Below are 20,279 nucleotides of genomic sequence, written 5' to 3'. Positions count from 1 at the left end.
TAATATTTTCAATAGTTGCTCGAGGGGCTCACATTTAAGCTCTAAACCAGAAATTATAACTAGCTTCCAATATCACTTTCGAAGACATTCAGCACACGCAGTGACCTAGAGCGGAAACGGCTAAACGAGCCTGTATAGCACCTAATTCATACTGGACACTCAACCCAGATTCATGTTTAACTTGGGATAAATGGTGTAGTTTAAGTTGACTGGTTTTAGTGGCTGAAGCCTCCACTCATAAAGACATCAGCCTTCACCATTCAAACGCTATGCTGCATCCAAGATCTGAGAGCAACAATCTGTACTTTATATATAAACAGCTTCTCTGCCAATGTTTTAAGTCACAGACGAATGCTAGCGATCAAAGTGCATTGGTTTCTAGAAACTCCAGGCTCTGTGTAAATTGCAGTGGATGAAGCTAATTTGGCTGTAAGTAGCTGCTATAGTAGAAAGCATGAGTGTATTTAGATTTTACATCTTTACATTTACGAAAGTTATAGTCCAAGAATGATGGAAATCGTGTTTTTTTTTATTTATTTTTTTTTTATCTCTCACACGTCCTGATTGAATGAAGTAAACAATAAAATACAAAAGGGCATGATGTTATAGGAAAATAATCAAAACCAAGGTGCCGTTTAAATGTATGAATTTTTTATATATTAAAGAAGAACTGTACATAATTTTCTATCCGTTTATAGTGATATTTAATGTTGTGGAATGTCTGCAAAACAAATTAATTCCTTTCATTACTTACATTATAACAGCTATAAACAATTGCTCCTTCATCAGCCTCCTTTTCTCTCTCTTGAAGTTAACAAGACGAAAATACATGTCATGTTACAGAGAAACCGCAAAGCCCTCCGTCATGAAGACTTTCCCGTGTCGGAAAACCTCTGACTGTTCTAAAGTACTGGCTAATTCCATAAATGCTAAATAAGCAGAATAATTCACGTCAACAACTATACACATTTTGAAAATCAGTGTATGTGAAGTCCCTGCTAAAATGTAAAAGAATGAGTGTATTAATATAAACCTGCAATTAGCCCTGTATCCATAAGAAGTGCGTGCTCTTATAGAAAATGCATCTTTCTGACCAATCAGAATCAAGAACTCAACTCTTTCAAAATCCCTGCTAGAAACAATAATAAGCACTTCACTGAACATTGAAAAAGGCTGTGCTTTTAGAAAAGTTAAGACAAATACAGTTAACCATTTTGAATGTCACAATATTATAAACGGAGACCAAAATGATCAAATCAGCCAAAACATCATCTCACTGCTTGTCAGCTTGGAAGGAGCCCATGACAGAAAAGACAAAGTGTCTGGACTAACTGATTAAAGGTATATGTCTGGATATGTGTGGACAGAAAGACTGCAGATCGTTATTCTTTTGAAGATGTTATTTCATTCTTAGCCATGTTTTCATTTCTTTCCCATATTCACCCAATCTTTCTCTCTGGTTTTCAGAATTTATATCTTCTGTCACACAGGCAATACTTACTTTCCTGTCATAACTAACAATAGTGTGCCTTAACCCCGAAGCCATCACCGCACAGGAACACCAGGCTAAAACATTAATAAAGACATGCGGAGCAATGATTTCCGTCTGCCTGCCGTGACACGATGAGAAATGAAATCTAATTTGCAAGGGAGTCAAATATCCTTCCAAATTAATTCTATATTACTGTCACTCTGCCCAGCTGCAGTGGTCATAATGTGGTTCCTTCAGGTAAGGTTTTCTCCTTCGGTCATGCAAATCGAGAGCCCATAGCACGAGGCATGACGCCATATTTGGCCTGCGCTGCACTCATTCAGCCAGAGGAGGCTGGTTTTGAACTGCGACCAAGAGCAATTAGGGCACAAGTGAGAGCCAGCTGAATAGTGCTCCGTTTCAGGTACATTTAATGAATGCTAAACAACCGTGACGGCTGTACGCCCAAGCAGACCTCCTATATTATCTCTCACGCTCTATCTATCTCTATCAGAGACACACATACAGACATGATCCTCCAACACCGTGCTACCACACACTCCGCCTCTCACTGTTCTCAGTGTACACATCGTAGTGTACAATGAGTCATTAAAAGCTTCTGCACTTTTCCTATAAACATAAAAAATACTGCAACTTTGATTGCGAGCTTTGATTGCTCACCCTAGAAAGTAAGTTACCCACATCACTAAGGGTAATTTTCTGTTCATCCAATTAGTGAGAGTTGTGAAAAAGACAGATGTGAGGCATCATTAGTGTAAGCTGCTAAAGAACAACCGAGTCCCCCACCACTACTACAACCACCTCGAATATCCTACTTGGTCTGCAGTGTTTTACTAAGAACCTTATCTATATTAGATTCATGCAGGTTTCAAGACCTACTTTTTTTTTTTAATGAATAAATTGGTCTAATAATCAATTCCAGAAAGGTTTTTCTACCAAGGAATACAAATCACTAATAATATTTTAACTGAAGTTATCAGATGGATGTATGCATGAAGAACTAACCTACAAATGTGCACCTGTTGATAAAAACACACACACACACACACACACACACACACACAAACAAACTGAGTAACCTTTCAATCATGCAAAGCAATATTTTCGACATAAACAGCCAGAGCTCTGGGTAAACCTCAGCCCTCAGAAGCTAAACCCAAGCCTTCTCATGAGGTCTCTGTTCTGTGGTGAAAATGAAGTTTGCCAACAGAACCATGCACTTGCAATGTAATGTCCTTAAAGTCCTTGGGTAATGCACTCCTAAAAAGCAAGACTATTAAAACTATAGTGTACCACAGGGGAAACACACTTTAGTTTCTCTGACTTTGAGAGCTATCAAAGTTCACAGAATCCTTGCTAAGTGTCTAGAGCAAAACACAGACAGATGTATGAGGCTGCCAAAATTTCTAGCCACTTGTCCTGGAAATTGGGAGTCATGTCCTTGCAATAAAGCTTTCAGAAGGTTCACAAAGTCTACACCGGCCCACTGACGACTACCCACTGTGCCACACCGTTAAGGAAAGTATGTTGAAAACGACATTAGACCATCTACATGACTATATACATACATACATACATACATACATAATAGGGGGGGACTACTCATGTTTAAGGGGATATGGTACTTTATGTTCCAGAAATGCATTTCTGTTTCAGTTTATCAGCAAATATGTTGGCCCTCATTTTAAAGTACTTTACAGCTGGAAATGGTCGGGATTTGGAGATTCAGGTCTTTTTTTCCCCAAGTTTACTTTAACAGTTCGCACTGTATGCACATGTTTACAATTTAGAGCAATCACAGCACTTATAATGTTTTAACAGCATGTGCCTGAATAAATGCTTTTCATTTTGCCATATTATTAGCTTAACTGGAGAAGTTCCTGTGCTGCAGGCTTAGCATGCATGCCAGACATTGGTAAATTTGTAGATCGAATCTCCGTGCTTAAACGGTCGGGAGTCGGGAGCTGGCAGTAATACCGTGCAGTCTTCTATAAGAGATAAAGTGGAGGGTCTGCCTCAAAACACTGTCCCTAGTACTTGGTCTTAATGAATTCGCATCTTTATATTATTGTATATAATCCGGAGATTGTATATAATCTCAAGGGTTCCTCAGGGGGTGGCTGTGGCTCAGGTGGTAGCGCGGGTTGTCCACTAATCGTATGGTTGGCGGTTCGATTCCCGGCCCACGTCCTTTGGCAAGACACTGAACCCCAAGTTGCTCCTGATGGCAGCTCTGCTCCTATTGGTGTGAATGGGAAGCAGTGTAAAGCACTTTGGAAAAAAGCGCTATATAAGTGCAGACCATTTACCGTTCTTCCTCATATCATCTAAGGGAGTTTTTCCTTGCCTCTGGCTTGCTCGTTAGGGATAAATTTATATCTGGAATTTATATATTTCTGTAAAGCTTCTTTGTGACAATGTCCATTGTTAAAAGTGCTATACAAATAAAATTGAATTGAATCTCTCATGTACAGCCACCCTTCTAGTTGCAGTAGATATGTTGAAAACTGGTCACTAGAAAACAATGAATAGTGCCAAGCAGTACAATCACAAACCAGCAGATTTTCTCAATTAGCACTTGATGTCCTGAGGCTCATTATGTTATGACCATTAACTCATCCAAAAGCTACAAAAAACACAGAAGGTCAGACCATGCTTTCAGGTATGTACCAAAACAGCAGTGGGGCAGGCGGCCTGATCTCTGCTTATTCTCATCAGACACGCAAGACACACCAAAATGATGTACACAGGTGCTCAGACCATCCTGGAACAGCAGGCAGTGCAATCAACAATTCGTCACAAGAGCCGTTCTCTCTGGTGGAGCGTGCCCAAGCACACACTAACATGTGTTTTAGGTTTCTCTCTTTTAGTAGAAAATTCAGACCTTTCCCAACTTCTGGAATACCCCACAGAGCAGTAAGATCATGTTATCCTCACTAAATCAAAGAGCTAAAGATGAAGGCAATGATGTGAAGGGAATACGAGCGTGGTAGAGAGTAACAATATCTTTTGCTTCTCTACATTTTAAAAGCAAATAGATATAAAAAATATCTATTTTTTATTACTGCAATTTACTGTAATATGGCAAATGACCAAATTGGGAGAAAATGGAGTAAAAGGGTATGTCTCAATCAAAAATAGTCAGGGCACTACTCTTTCTCAAAAGTAGTCAGGGCACTGATCAGGGAGTCGGCCGTTTTAAGGACTGTCTCAATCACAAAAATCCTTCCGGTGCACTGGAACGTTTGCTCCCTAAAAAAAATCCCACAATTCCCCTCAAAAACCAGAAACCATCGATGCTTACGACGTTCACTTATTGGGAATGACGTCGTATTTTCGGAAGCCTTTCAGCTCGAACATATGGGGGACGAACTCTCAGCCAGAGTCCGTCTACAAATGTGAGTAGCTTGTTATCGTAGATGTAGCTCTCAAATGATTACTTACGTCAGCAATTTTTCACTTCATTTGCCGTTCTATATACGGTTTGTTTGACTCTAACAACTTGTTTAATGATTGTTTTTAAAACAATCCACTAGCTAGTGCACGATCCTGCTTGAAGTACCATAGCAGAAATGCGATAACAAATTTAAAAAATGACATATGAAACTTCAATATTTGTAAGTTTTTAATTTTTGGTGCATTTTTACAACGTGATTATGTGGTCATGTTGCTGCAAAACTGATTTATCGGTGTCCCAAAGTGCAGTGAGCCAGGGTCCTTACCAGTGCCCGAACTCATGTACACGATACACTGATTCACAACCTAAGGAGCTGAACGAGACGCCCACAAAATTTCCACAAAAAAGGAGATGATCATTTACAAAGGAAACATCACTATCTTTTTACTTTATCAGAGAAAACTTTATCATCAATAATGACTATGGTAAGAAAGTTGTTAAATCGGTTATTGGTTATTACTTATTCTGAGATAAGATCATGCAATCTGTGATCGGTTAACGACCAACGCATTTGCAGTGTATACTCAGCGTGGCTCAAGGTCCCTTTCCAGAACCTTCACACTAACTGTTCCTCCTTCCAACCTCAATCCAGACAGAAAATTCTTTCACTATCTTCAAAAAACAGCTAAAGACCCACCTCTTCTGTGAATACTTAACTAACCCCTAAAACGCCAACCACACATTATCCTTCCAAAAAAAATTGTAAAAAATAAAATAGAATAAAATAACTTATTCTGGCTCTTACACCTCTACTCTGCGCACTTTGCTTCTCTAGAACGCAATTATAAATCTTGTACGGTAGCACTACTTGTATTGTTCTCCGCTTGATATATCACTTTGCTTGTATTTCCTCATTTATAAATCGCTTTGGATAAAAACATCTGCTAAAAGAATAAATGTAAACGTAAGTAACATTAAAGAAATTGTAGTGTTAATTAAAACTGTAGTGTTAATTAATTAATGGATTCTCATATATTTTAAAAAGCACTTTTGATTAAATGTAAACATGAACATGCACAACAACATGGAAAGATCTGCTTTTTCTCTATTTTACAGAAAAATTACAGACAATTTACTTCTACTTAAGAAGTTTTCTCGTGGTTTCTTATGGTTTCCTTTAGCATTCTCTATTCGTTTCTTTTATTCAACTAAAACATGTGGTTGATTTATACAACAATGGCAGAGATTTAAAAAAAAAAAGATTAAGGGGAAAAGAAATACAATGCAAAGAAAAGATCAGGGACAAATGACAGAGAAAGAGGGCAAGAGAAACAGAGGAAGAGAAGAGAGTTGGGTAAAATGGGTGGGAAGTGGAATGGATCTAATTAGCACACCTGGTGGTAATTTGTCACACATAAATCTCACACCTAATTTTCACACCTGTAGCTGGATGCACTCCCTCACATGTGCTATTCTTCAGGAATTGGCTTTGTGCTCCCTGCTCTGAGAGGTGCAGTTACCACAGCCTCAGATCAATGAAACTCCCTCCAATTTTAGCACCCAATGTCGGAAACCTCCTGTCTGCTATTTCTGCACATACCTCTGCACCCACATGATCAAATAATACTCCAACCCACACATCAACACCCAAAACCTCACACAAACAGGGATTTCTGGCCCCTGAAGGCTTTCACATACACACAGATGAAGCAGACGCATAGCTGAGGTGTAAAGATTTCAGGTTTGACCCTCGCTGAAATATCATATGACAATTTCAAATGTGTATTCAAGGGCAGTTTACATAACACACATACAGCACAGATGATTATATATACACGTGTCACGTATAATTCCACAATTGCACTGTACTGATATTCACGAAAGGTCAACAGTGACTATGTTTACGTGCACGTCAAATTTGGTTTAAGGTCTATATTCAGGTTGCAGCCATATTCTGAATACGTTTGTTTGCACAAAGGCAACATAATATTCATGTATACATGGTTGTTGAGTTGCCATCCCTAAATTCCTAGCCTATTGCTGAGCATCTGTTAGCACCCACAATTCCTTGCAGATTGAACATATGCATATCTCTCCTTTATTTCAAATTTCATATTACAACAGGTGTACTTATTCCACAGGTGGGACTCATCTTAATCTGAATCGGGCAATCGGATTGCAGAGTTTACATTGCCAAATTCAGATTAATATCGGAATACTGATGTGCAGGTAAACCTTGTCAACGTTATCATTATGATTCCCATGTTCAACCACAACAGATGTCAAATGAACACACTCCTTACTTTGTTTCAGCACATTTTATAGCCTACTGGCTGCTCTGGTGAAAAACAGGATTAACCAATCAGCATTACATACTTTCCAGTTTCTGTTTGAAAGCCAGCTAGTTACACTCTAAGTATAACGATATCAAGTTAACAGCAGGATGAAATATTGGAGGATGAGAGAAAAAAGAGTAGGCAGCTTTGGCTTGTAAGGTAAGCTGTCACTTTCCCCCAGTCACTAGCATTTTCAGTAGAACTGGCAGTGGTGGTGTAGTGGTTAAAGGCTTTGGGTTACTCATCAGAAGGTCAGGAGTTCAAGCCCCAGCACTGCCAAGCTCCCACTGTTGGGCCCTTGGGCAAGGCTCTTAACCCTCAACTGCTCAGTTGTATAAAGGAGATAAATGTAAGTTGCTCTGGATAAGAGTGTCTGTCAAATGCTATAAAAATAAACTGTAATAAAGGTATTTTATTTCCTACACCTATTAACATTATTAATATGCCATGATTGGGTGATGGTAGATTATGTCTTAAATAATTAAATGAGAAATTCTGAATACCACCACCACCACTTCTGGTACTGTCTGCCATCCACCCAAATTGCACAAGAAAGCCACAGTTACTAATTTAATTGTACAGATCACCCAGTGATTTTGGTTAGCATATTTCCTCGTCACCCTGAAATTCATTCCGGGCTATGCTACTGAGATGGACAGACACAAACTACACACCCATATGAATGAGCCCTTAAGCTTTTCATGTCACCTTTGCCATCATAGGGAATACAAATACCAATACCTGGTTGTATATCATTAACTCTGTAATGAGACCCCCTGTCCACCTCACACCATACCCTAGCTCAACCCCATGCACACAACCCAGATCAGAAAAAGGTCCACAGGGTCAAAAGTGTGGAACACCACAGGGGTGCGCACAGCGAGTCACGAACACACACTCACATATGGTCCTGGCCACTTGGAGAACACTTCAAAAGCCTGATGCCAAAGATGGGGACTCAAACATCAAATATCATCGCTAGAGATTCATGGCACCTTACTCGAGCTCCACAGCGAACACAGAGGAAACACAGAGGTGATGACAAACAGAAGTCTTCAATTACACCTCATGTTGTTAAGGAAACAGGATATTATCAATTTGAGATTATATCAGGCAAACTAACTTGTGAATGTCTTCCATGACAGTAATATACAAAAGTCAAAGTCATTTGATCAAGTAAACTCAGCATGCTATAAAATAAAATAAAATAAAATAAATAATACATAAATAATAAATAATAAAATAAATCGTAATAAAACAATGTAGGCTAAAATATTATAAAGAAAGTTGATACTGTCTCCAAACTCTCAGAGCTGAAACAAAGCATCTTAATTCAGCAGTGGGTCAGTGGGACTGGGAATGGGCGCAATGGGATCTGGCTTTTGTGGAAGGAGGAAAAAGTGGCACATTCTATTTTTAAACATTATCAACAAATCATTAATCCTATTCAAATGTACTGGCATTTAAATGCACAGACTTCACATACAGACTTTAATACACGGAAAAAGACACACTATTAGAATCACATACATTTATAAATATAAAATTGGTTTCACTCTGCCCACATTTTACATTTTTTCCTACATTTTTTTGAATGTCCATGGAATCCATTGGCTGCTTTTGTCAAGCAACTGTTTGATGCCGTACACAACAGCGCTTCACCTTCGCACATTCGCTGAGAGTAGGCTAATGGTTGAGAGGCAGGAATTTGGCCAATAGGTTCTGTAAGCTTTTTTGAATCGATCAATTGGTGTGTGAGAAGGCGGGAATTACAGAGATGGGTTAAAGCAATGCAAATATGTGCACACATGATGCAGTATTAGACCATAAGCACATCATAATGAAACTAAGGCTGAATCCCGGACATCTTCTCAAATTTAGAAATCCCGGAGGACGTATGGTCACCCTAACAAAAGGATTTCAGAGAACAATGTGTTCATTTCTACCAAATAAACTTTGTGCAGAATGTATTTGCACATGCATCAGGAGCTTGCTCATGTGAGTCACGACTGCAAGAGAGAACCAGAACTATTACCAAACAGCTGTCTATATTATGTCAAAAGATTAATTTTTTTGCTTTTAAATGAATTTTTTTTTTATCCTGATAGTATTCCCATTTTTTACAAAATGTACCTGTAATCTGATGACTTGTTTCCTGATTACGTAATGCCGTTACATGTATTCCTTTACTCCCCGAGCCTGCTAATCAATCACTACAGGAAGTTTACAAAACCTTGTGGATTTCCCAACATACATCTCCACAGCAATATAAGAGATAACGCTGGTGAACACTGATAGAGTGTTTCAGAGAAAGGTTTTCAGAGAAATTTAGCAGTACAAGTTACTGCTGTCCAACAATGGTTCCAAAACTATAAGAAGACACAAAGAAAAAAAAAATCAAGCACTAACAGATGTCAGATATTTTCCTCTAAGAATGTAAGTGGTCGAGGGTAGACGTGATCCCATTCATGAGCATCATAGTTCACTGCATTTCTGACTGCTTGCTCAAGTCTCATTGTCCTCAAACTGCATTTATCCCAGACAACCACACAGCAGTCTTGCCGAGAGCCTGAAAAAATGTGCTTGTGGAGTGGTTGCTCAAGGAAGCAAAGCTGTTATGCATAAGAATAGACAACGGCGCAAACATTGTGGCTGCTGTAAGGAGCTTAGGTTGGCTGTGGCTAAATTGCTTTGGCCATAACCTGCGTCCAGCGGTTACCAGCAGCGTTGCCAGTGAGAGTCAGCACCTAAGCCTGAGCTTCGGGTCTTTGCAAAAGCCTCGTCAGCACTTTCTCCCAAAGCTGGCTAAAGAAGAGAAAGCCATACAGAGTGCAGGAGGAGAGCCATATACTGAGGCACAGATTCATTCTGAATGTTTTTCTGATGTAAAGATGAGTTTATGACAGTCTCTACCATGTCAACAAGGGACAAGTGCGTGTGTGTGTGTGTGTGTGTGTGGGAGGTGTGTGTGTGGGGGGTTTCCCCCATCACAAACACACCTTGTTGACATGGTCGATCCCTGAGAGATTAGAGAGATAAACACTGTAGCTCTCATCCTCTTCATTCTTTCTTACCCAAACAGTATTGGATGAGTCCTGCTGCCTGCTTTCACACAGATAAACCTATTTCAGCATGAACCGCCCTCACAGGCAATGTTTGCTTGGTCTTAGTGGCCGTTATGTGTGGCCAGGCATTACCGAAGCCATCGGGGTGTAAACATGTAAACTACAAGCAACCTCTGCGTGTGCGCACCATTTCCTTGCCACCCCTGCCTGTGACAGCTGTTTACGCTAAATAAGACAGTCTGCTCCTGAGGCCTGGCTCTGCTCCAAATATAATAACACTGAGCTGAAGAAAAGTCAGCCAACATGTAATACAAGTGGATAACTGAGAGAGGAAAAAACAGGAATCTGAAAAATGTTGGTGGATATTTTTCTCCGCCCCACACATTTACTTTACCATGCTCTTTACCGCAGACTGGTCCCTGCTGTGCAACCCAGTTACCAAGAGACAGAATGGAGGGATAAAGAGAGTGTCCAAATCCCCAAATTTATAAATGGACCACAACTAAGGCTGTCTGTGACAAACCATTTAGAAACAGAAGAATTCCCAATTCAAACTTTACTCAAATTAGGGGGAAAAAAAGCAGCATATTGACAATCAAATGAAACATCCTAAATTACACAGGAGTGTTGCCGGCTCATAGCTCCAGAGTCCTTGGTTCGATCCTGAGCTTGGGTTACTTTCTGTGTGGAGTTTTTAATTCTCCTCTGGGTTCTCTGGTTTCCTCCCATGCCCAAAAACACGGCGGTGGGTGGATTGGCTATATTAAATTGCCCCTAGGTGTGCGATAGACTGGCGTCTCTTTCAGTGTGTATTCCTGCCCCTTGCCCAGTGTTGCCAGGATGTACCCAACGCAACCCTGACCAGTATAAAGAGGTTCCTGAAGATGGAAGAATGAATGAAATTACACAGGGAATGACATCAACGATATCAACCATGTCCACACCAAGTCGATCCATATAACGCAGGCACATCCTCCAGGGTTTCTACTCAGCCTAAGACAGCCTCATGAAACATTTTGGTGACAACTAATTGAGTGTTTTATATCCGTAGCCATAACAACGTCATAACCTGTCACTACTGTGAGACAGTTTATTTTATTGACCAATTTAAAGCCCTGTCAAGGAAACATGGAATTCCTTTGCCTGCAGTGTGTGACTGGGCCTAAACAGACAAATAAACTGACAACAAGTACAGTGTTAACACTCCACTACCAATCAGAGAGTGTGTATCTCCAGTTAGTGACCCTTAAAGATCTCATCCATATGTGAGCAACATTCTTAATCTTCAGACAGTGTGTATGAGAGAGAGTATGAGAGTGAATGAGAAGACAGGGAATAGAGAGAATGGAGAGACAATGAGCTCAGCACCACAACTCTCTAATGACTTCCATGCCTGGCTCTGATTGAAACCACACCAGTGCTTCTTAGTTCCACAGGCAGGGGCCAAGCCAGGCACTCTGCTATTCTTCTGCACTCCCCTTTTCTCGACTTTAGATGCATCCGTTTGGCCTAGCAGGACTAAACAAGACCATTGCTACAAGAGATTAGGAAAGATCAAGGAGATGAGACGAGACCCCGAGTCCGTCCGCGTCCTCCGCACAACCACAACCACATGCCATGAGTTCAACTGACCAGCCCACGTCCAGCCCATAGCAAAGAAAAGGCGTGTTGAGTAAAGGTTTGATGTGGGGAGCGAGCATAATTAGAGGCCCCATAACATACAGAGGAACTGAGGAGGCCTGTCCATCTGTTGGGTAATGGAAGGCTGGGGAGAAGTGATGGAAGGATCACACTCCTCTGGTGTTGTTGAAGTGATTCGTACAGGCGTGTTTGTAAATATCAATCAGAATTGGAAACAAGTCCCACATGGCCAGGTCTCTGTCTGGTCGCTGAGGCTTGGGTTTTGGCGCAGCCTCACAGATCGATTAATCAGCGGTCACACTGCATGTGCATAATACCCACCTCTCAAAAAAAGCATGTTCATTGTAATACAAGTGGACATGGTCAAAGGGATTTGCTTCTGGTGGTCTTTATGTTTCCCTCCGCCTCCTCCGATTCTGAACAGGAAAGTTACAACCCTCAATCTGCCAGTCTTGGAAGCACGGGTCAATGGATAAGAGCTTGAACAGCTCGTTATTATTGTTTCGTTGTGTCAAGAAGCTTTTTCTGCTCCTCGGTTAAGTCTCATCTCTTTCTCACAAATAACAAACTAGCTAGCTGGCTATGGTTAGATGTTCACCGAATCCTCCAGGAACATGTCACACCAGGACGCATATAATCGCCTGGTTTTGTCCCGCTCCGGAAAAGAAATGTGCAAGGCGAAAATCCGGTGTGAGCGCTGCGTTAGGGTTGAGTATGACACAGCCTGCGCCAACACAGACACACTATGTAAGAGTTGTGGAGTAGCCAAGAGGAGAACAAGTCAAGTTCCTCAAACTCAACAGGGGCACTTGGAAAGAGCAATTAAATCTTTGAACTGTCTCAAGCACTCAGCTGACACCCCATTAGCCAGTCATGGTGGCTGGCCTTGCAGCCCGGGTGTTAAGGAGGGTGTTGAGGATGTGGCATCTAGCTTGCGGGATGCTGGATGATCATAAAAGGTCAAGTACGGGCACGATTGAGAGGCAGAGAAGACTCGCTGATACGGAGAACTGATATATAAAAGTTGTGCCAGCAGTTAAACTCACTGGCGCTCACATAACTGTCACATGATTTTCTTTACTTCAGCATTTAGTTGAACTCCAAGGTAATAAACAAAAATGAAACACACTCTACAAATGAGGGAAAATCGAACTATTTGTCTCATGTGGCAATCCATGGCATGATGTAGCTCCCACAACTGCAAATGGCCTCATTACTTAAAGTACTAAGAAAACGCAATGAGCCTTTGGGATAGCAAAAGAAGTGCAGTGCAGTCTCATATGCCATATTGGTGAGTACTGTCTTTACCTTCCATGCCATTGTGTGACTCAAGCTGCTATTTTTAAAAAAAAATCCACTGCAAGGTTGTTTTATGCATGCTTTTTGGAAACAAGTCCCACATTCAGAGATTTTATTAGTCAGTAAACTAAAGGGTATTGTACCCAACTAGCCATATTACCATATTTAGTAGCTTTATAAGGAAGCATATTAAGGTATAATTGCTTTGGGAGGCTAGCTATTGAGGGACTAACAAAGGTGAAAGCTAGAAAATCTCACTCGCTTATGGGACACTGGACCTTTTGTCTGCAGCTCCACAGTTTCCAATCACCATGAGGAAATATGGAGTGTATTACAAGAATTATATAATAAGTCCTTTTTATTTTAGTTCATTTCCGAAAATTAACTTTTACAGTGCGGTAAAATGTGGCCCGAAAGAAAACCATCTGTTTGGCATTTAGCATTGCCAGCACGAGGGATTCTCTAATGACAGTGATTGAGGAAGAAAGAGGGAATCTCCTTGTGTAGAGGGAACAAAACAAAATTGTGAAAAAGTGAAATTCTAACGTGGGTGCACGGTGGCTTAGTGGTTAGCATGTTCAACTCACACCTCCAGGGTTGGGGGTTCGATTCCTGCCATGGCCCAGTGTGTATGGAGTTTGCATGTTCTCCCCGTGCTGTGGGGGGTTCCTCTGGGAACTCTGGCTTCCTCCCCCAGTCCAAAGACATGCATGGTAATCTGATTGTCCAACATGTGCATGTGATTGTGCCCTTTGATGGATTGGCACCCTGTCCAGGGTGTACCCCAACTTTTGCCCGATGCTCCCTGGGATAGGCTCCAGGTTCCCAGTGAAACAGTAGGATAAGCAGTATAGAAAATGAATGGATGGATGGATGAAATTCTAAACACATGAATGTTTTACCCACAAAGTGCTATGGCATGACAAATGGGTGGTGTGAAATGGTGTTGCTAAACGCACCCTTTTATTTGCATGAACTGAAAACATCTCCATTCTCCTTCTTAAATGAAGCAACAGCTCACAAAACAGACGTATGGGCTGTTGGTGGAGGAAACGCACCACCCCAAATCCGAATCAGGAGTCTATCGGTCTGGATAAATGAATTAACGCTAACTGGCGCTGTTGAGGAAAGGGCGTGTGGGTGTTTTTGTGGCAAATAAATACAAAGAGAACTCAAACCAGATTTGCCACAGAGGGTCACATGGGGCTTGATGTATCTGTGTGATTGTGAGTTCATGCCAACGCCATTCCCTCTGAGCGAAATCTAGAGGGGTGCCATATCACTGCTGCGCTGTGAGCTGCAGCACTCACTAACAGGCCAGCCGTCCCTACATGATACACATCCACTCCCCTGACGCTACGACCAAAGCCAATAACACATTGATTAAGGCTGTCAAATTATCATTAAACTAATAAATCAACTTAAACAGGAATGACAGGGCTTCATTAGTGCACGACTGCTCACGGATGTTCTGCATCAGAGTGGTGCTGAAACACAATAAACTGCAGGAGCTTGATCTGAGTGAAAAACTAATCAGACCACAAATCTCCTGGTGACAGAGTAAGTGAAGACAGCAGAATCCCTCTCTTCTAAGTACTAGGGATATAGCAGTATACTCAACCTTTAAGTCATATTTAACTTGCATTTCCATCTCCAGTTAACGAATATCAGACAAAATCAGACAAAAAAAAAAAAAACGGGTAAACATTCCCATCAGTTCTGTGCTACCCTTGAACTTGAGACTTAATCCCCCTCAGGTGACGGAGCTCAAATGAAGCCATCTCTAACTGATCTCCTCAAATATGCTCCCCCTCAACCTCTCACTCCGTGCCCCTCTCTCTCTCTCGCAGCCTTGCATGCCCCCCGCCTTCATCAAGGAGCGCTTCTTCCTGTGTGCTGCATGAACCTACTCACATTCTCAAACCTCCACTCATTTTACATGAGCTTGGTAAAAACAATCACACCCTGTTGTAGGGGGACAATCTGAAACGCAGTACACCTTCTACTGAACAAGCATGAGAACTGGTGTCCAAGAACCTGAGGGCCAGTGCAACAGAAAAACCAACCCTGCTACTGGAAAGAGGGGCTATTGGACAGCAGGAGTCTGGGGACTCGTACACATAAACTCGTTGACTCGATGCAGAACATCCATCTCCTGGATTAGGGAGGCACCGCGTGAAAAGCTCTCGTTAAAAGACGTGCCATCTGCAGCTTTTTCACTTTTTCCGAATGGAGAGTGGCAAACGCCGTTTTGAGAAAAAGCTCTTGGAGTGTTCTCTTTCGCTGTCAGGCACTTAATCAATGACTTACACTGCATGAACATACCAGAAGCCAACATTAACGTGTCCACCCATTGACCTGGGACCTTGTTTAAGATTTCCACAAACACAGCGCCACATTTAACAGCTCCTTTCTTTCAGGCCTTTCTGTGCATGTTAGGATTGAATCAACCGAACAAATGTAAACATAAGGAATTCTTTAACAGAATGTGTTTCCTGCTGACGCAAAAGGGAGTTATTAATTTCTCGCTTTTGTTTAAATCAGATCATTCATATGTGAGCAAAATATCAGTCAGCCTTTCAATGCCAGGCTCCTTCTGTTCTCTCTAGCACCTTCACATACTTCCAGCTCAGTTCCAGCAGTCATGGATTTTGTGATGGTGTCTTGGTGTGGTACGGTTTCACTGTAGACCAGAACCAAATAAAAGCATACACCATGCATGACAGAAAAACAAAAGCTGGTGGAAGTAAATTAAATCTCACCATATTGTATCTCTTGTTTGCTAAAAGAACAAGACACAATCTCTGTTACTATTTCGACAATTCTAGATGAAACACAGCTCAGGGACTATCCACCTTTTCATGGATTACAGACCACAGGATTTTCTGGCTGTGTTTTTTTTGTTGTTGTTGTTGTTTTTATGGCATTTTGGCAGACACCCTTATCTGGAGTGACTTACATTTATCTAATTTATACAACTGAGCAGTTGAGGGCTAAGGGCCTTGCCCAAGGACCCAACAGCGGTAGATTGACAGTGCTGGGGCTTGAACTCTTGACCTTTTGATCAGTAACCCAGAGCCTTTAACCATTGGGCCACCACTGGGCCACCATATGCTTCTATTAGTTCCATTATCAAGTGCTTAATCAGATTATTAATCAGAAGTAGCACCAATTAATAGTGCTACTCTTGACCTTCTGATCAGTAACCCAGAGCCTTTAACCACTGGGCCACCACTGGGCCACCACTGGGCCACCACTGGGCCACCATATGCTTCTATTAGTTCCATTATCAAGCGCTTAATCAGACTATTAATCAGAAGTAGCTATTTCTAAGCTTCACAAAGAGAGAAAAAGTGAGGCCAAAGTCATGGTAATGGTCTAAGACCCACAAGACACACATACACAGCAATCTGTTCTTTCACACACACACTTCCTGAGGTTGTAAGGTTCTACAGGCAATTATTAAAAATGTTTATTTATTATAAACATTTGAACATCTCCTGCTTTCAATCCATAAGAAACCAAAACCATATCAACAGATGAGAAGGTTAAAATGATGAAGCCGTCAAAACTTTTTCGCGTTAGGACTGAAAGTGAAAAACTGGTCCAACACCTCAAATCCACAACAATATGCCTACAGCGATGCTTAATGATCTCCTGCTTGTTCTCCATAACAGGTTTAAACTCATGCACTTAAAATTTCATGAAAAAAATAATAACTTGCAGCGAAAACGACTAACTCTAACCCTACTTAACACCTGGCTCCTGTTTAGGGACACGTGAGGCTCCTCAGAACATTAATACATGTGTAATGACCAGAACATGTTTATGAACTTCAGTAAATTCTTACTGGGGTAAAACAAATATATCAGCCTAGTAATATCAATACTACAGAGATTTTCTTTGTCAAAAGCATTTGGAATAAATTAATTAGCAACAAAGGAGTTAACAGCATCCCTTTTACAGATCTGCACGCCTGATTTCTCTCTTCCTCTAGGCTACGCTGGCACATAAGCCTTTTGGGGTTTTTTTATGTAGTCAGCAGGTGGCATCATTAGCCAGGGAATAAAATGAAAACTAATACCCTAGAGTCTAACAATGATATCATAGCAGTGCTTGCTCCACCCCCCCCCCCCCCCCCCCCCCCAACACCCACCCCCACCCCCTCTGTCTGCTCTCTGTAGCATGCAGTGTAGGGGGTAAGGAGGTGTAAATTGGATGTTTCTTACTGTTGGTTTAGTTTTATTTGCACAGAATGAAAAAGATGTGTCGGGTTTGAGGCACAGGGAAAAATGGTGTGCGTTGCCGCACTACTTTTAAGACTAATTCATTATGTTTGAAACATGCCAAATACTCACCAGAGCAGGGTTAATAAAAGCCAAGAATAAGAACAAAGCTGAGTACACATCAAACACTGTAGATTCACATTGTACAGCACATGCTAATTAGGTGTATGGCTGATTCTTCAGGGAGCGTAATTGTAGCGCATGACTGGAGTCTCTGGAATGATTCAAATACCGCTGTACAACAGCAAGCCAGCGAATACTGAGTATAAAGCTGTCACAGGAACCCGCAGGGCAAGAAAAAGATTTGACTGTTTCAGAGTCTATTGAACCATGATTTCTCTCCCATGGTACTCGCAAAAAGCATGATAAACAAAACAAGGAAGCAAATTTAAAGCTTGGCTGACTGCCATGGCATTTCACGTGTCATTCCTGGCATCATGTATATCAGAATAACAGAATCTACTCCCTTTGGTATGCCCCCAAATGCACTCAGATTGCATGGTTCAGGGGTCTCAGATACATATACAAGCGGCATAGCCACGTATGGATAATCCATCTCATACACACGCACACGTACACGCGCGCACACAAAATGAAAGTACACTATTATTTTCTTTGCACTGCAATCACTATTTCTCTCTTTGCCTCACATCCAAAATCCAAAAAAAAAAAAACAGTTCACCTCAGCCAACTTTGATCCCATTAAGAAAATTATATCACGGAGTATCTGAGATCACACAAGTCTCATAGAAAAATAAGGGAGCAGAAGACGTGTGTGTGCCAGTACCCTGCAGTGATGGCCTGATTATTTGCAGATGGGTGCTGGGGAAGACTTGCAGCCGGAATAAAGGTCCCCCCTAGCATGCCATGCATATGATTACACCTAAGATCATGGATGTTATGACCCCCCCACCCCACCATTACTCCTTCCTTTTTTAGATTAGATATTTAAATGTGTTGCAACAGCACAGTATGCAGCTCATTTACTTCCTCTCAAAAATAAAATAAAATAAAATAAAATAAAAAGGTGACAGGACTTATGCAGAACTCTGTAAATCCACTCTTCCCTTAACTATAGAGGGTCATTTGGAGTATGCTGCTTATTTCTGTTTGCTGATAACGCCAGTAAACAGGCTACCTATGAACTGGCATCATAGTGAGGAAACTGAAATCACACAGCTAGTGTCCCATTTGAACTTAATCAGCTGGCAAGGCAGATATGACATTTATCAATCCGATGCTATGTTCAAACAAATACAGATCATTTGTGGGCTGATATTATTATCCATTACTTAAATGTATTCTTTTATGTTATTTCTTATCTGTTAACCAGCACACTAAATAATTATATATTATATGCTACTCATAACGGTCATTAGTTATCCTAGATTTCAATGACCTCCCCAAGTCAGGATATCACAGATCCTGTTACCGAATGTTAATAAATACGGAATATCTTACATGAAGCAAATTGACGATGTGTTATAATTGAGTTGATATGTGTAAGGTAGTTTGTAGAGTCACATTGGGGCTTTTTTTTTCTAGATGAATTCACCAGCAGCATCTAGAGGAGATGTGGATGCAGCGCAAATTAAACTTGAGGACAAACTCTGCAATGTCCAGCATCCCAATGGATATTTTCTATCATTTACGATTTAGAGAAATAAAGGAAGAACAAACATAGTCCTTAGACCTAAACAAGGTGTGGAATACACTTTGAAGACGGACGCTAATGTGCTTGTAGGACTTGATGATATGTGTATTTTTACTTTTTTGTTGGTGGTGGTGGTCGTCATGGAGGGGGCAGGGTGGCGGAACAATGACTTCCGTTTCTATGAACGGTGCCCGATTCAGCGTGTCTACGGTGGTTACATCTATATCACTTTGGCCCACTTCATTAGCTTTCCGAGTGCTGTAGACACAGGTATCATAAATCAACCAGGTTTTCCCTCGCATGGAGCCAAATCCCTGAGTCACTCAAGAAGTGACTGCTAGACTCGAAACCACTGTACCAAACCACAAGTGATTACATTTTCCAACTAAATTTACATGCCCAAAATAATAATAATAATAATAATAATTATATATATATATATATATATATATATATATATATATATATATATATATATAATAAAAGTTGAATAAACACTTGAATCGATGAAACAGGTTCTACCTTCCATGTGACATTATGTATTGTATTAAAGTTATGAGTAATATTAGTATGGAAGCAGCAGTTCCTGGACACGTTGCCTAAGTGTAGTGTTAAAGCTAGATTACAGCCAGGACATGTTGTAAAGGATTAGAAGATGTTAGTTCATTTAAAAAAAAAAAAAAAAACCCAGACAAACTGGAGAACATGTTATGTTTCACGTGACTTTACAATATAAACTTACAAACACATAGATTTACTAACACAGATATCAGGACCCCACAGCATCTACCATGGCATGTAAACCTGGTGATAAACGTGTGCGAGGCAAAGTTGCCAAGAGATCACACAGGAAACAGTATTAGTGTTCGCTCAGATTTGGGAACATATCAATAGTGTTCGTTTGTTAGCTACACGTGTATGCACTGTCCTGGTGCGAATTGTTCTGATGCGGTTGTCTAAAACGGTAACATCAGAACCTAGTCATGTCTAAAGTATAAAGGATTAGGACGTTCTTACGCGCTTAAGAAATGAAATGAAGGTGTAAAGTGGTCCTGGAATGAGATCAATCCATGCGCGGCGTTAGTTCCTGCGCGTAGCTTTACGCGCTT

General features: G+C 40.9%; 1 protein-coding gene across 3 annotated transcripts in view; it reads right to left on the bottom strand.

Moving 5' to 3' along the window:
* Positions 1 to 20,279, bottom strand: part of rspo2 (R-spondin 2) — a 56,799-nt gene that overhangs the window by 33,944 nt on the left and 2,576 nt on the right. The window lies entirely within an intron of this gene.

Source organism: Ictalurus furcatus, chromosome 1 (assembly GCF_023375685.1).
Source record: "Ictalurus furcatus strain D&B chromosome 1, Billie_1.0, whole genome shotgun sequence".
Classification (NCBI taxonomy): domain Eukaryota; kingdom Metazoa; phylum Chordata; class Actinopteri; order Siluriformes; family Ictaluridae; genus Ictalurus; species Ictalurus furcatus.
This window is presented reverse-complemented; position numbering and strand designations above follow the sequence as displayed.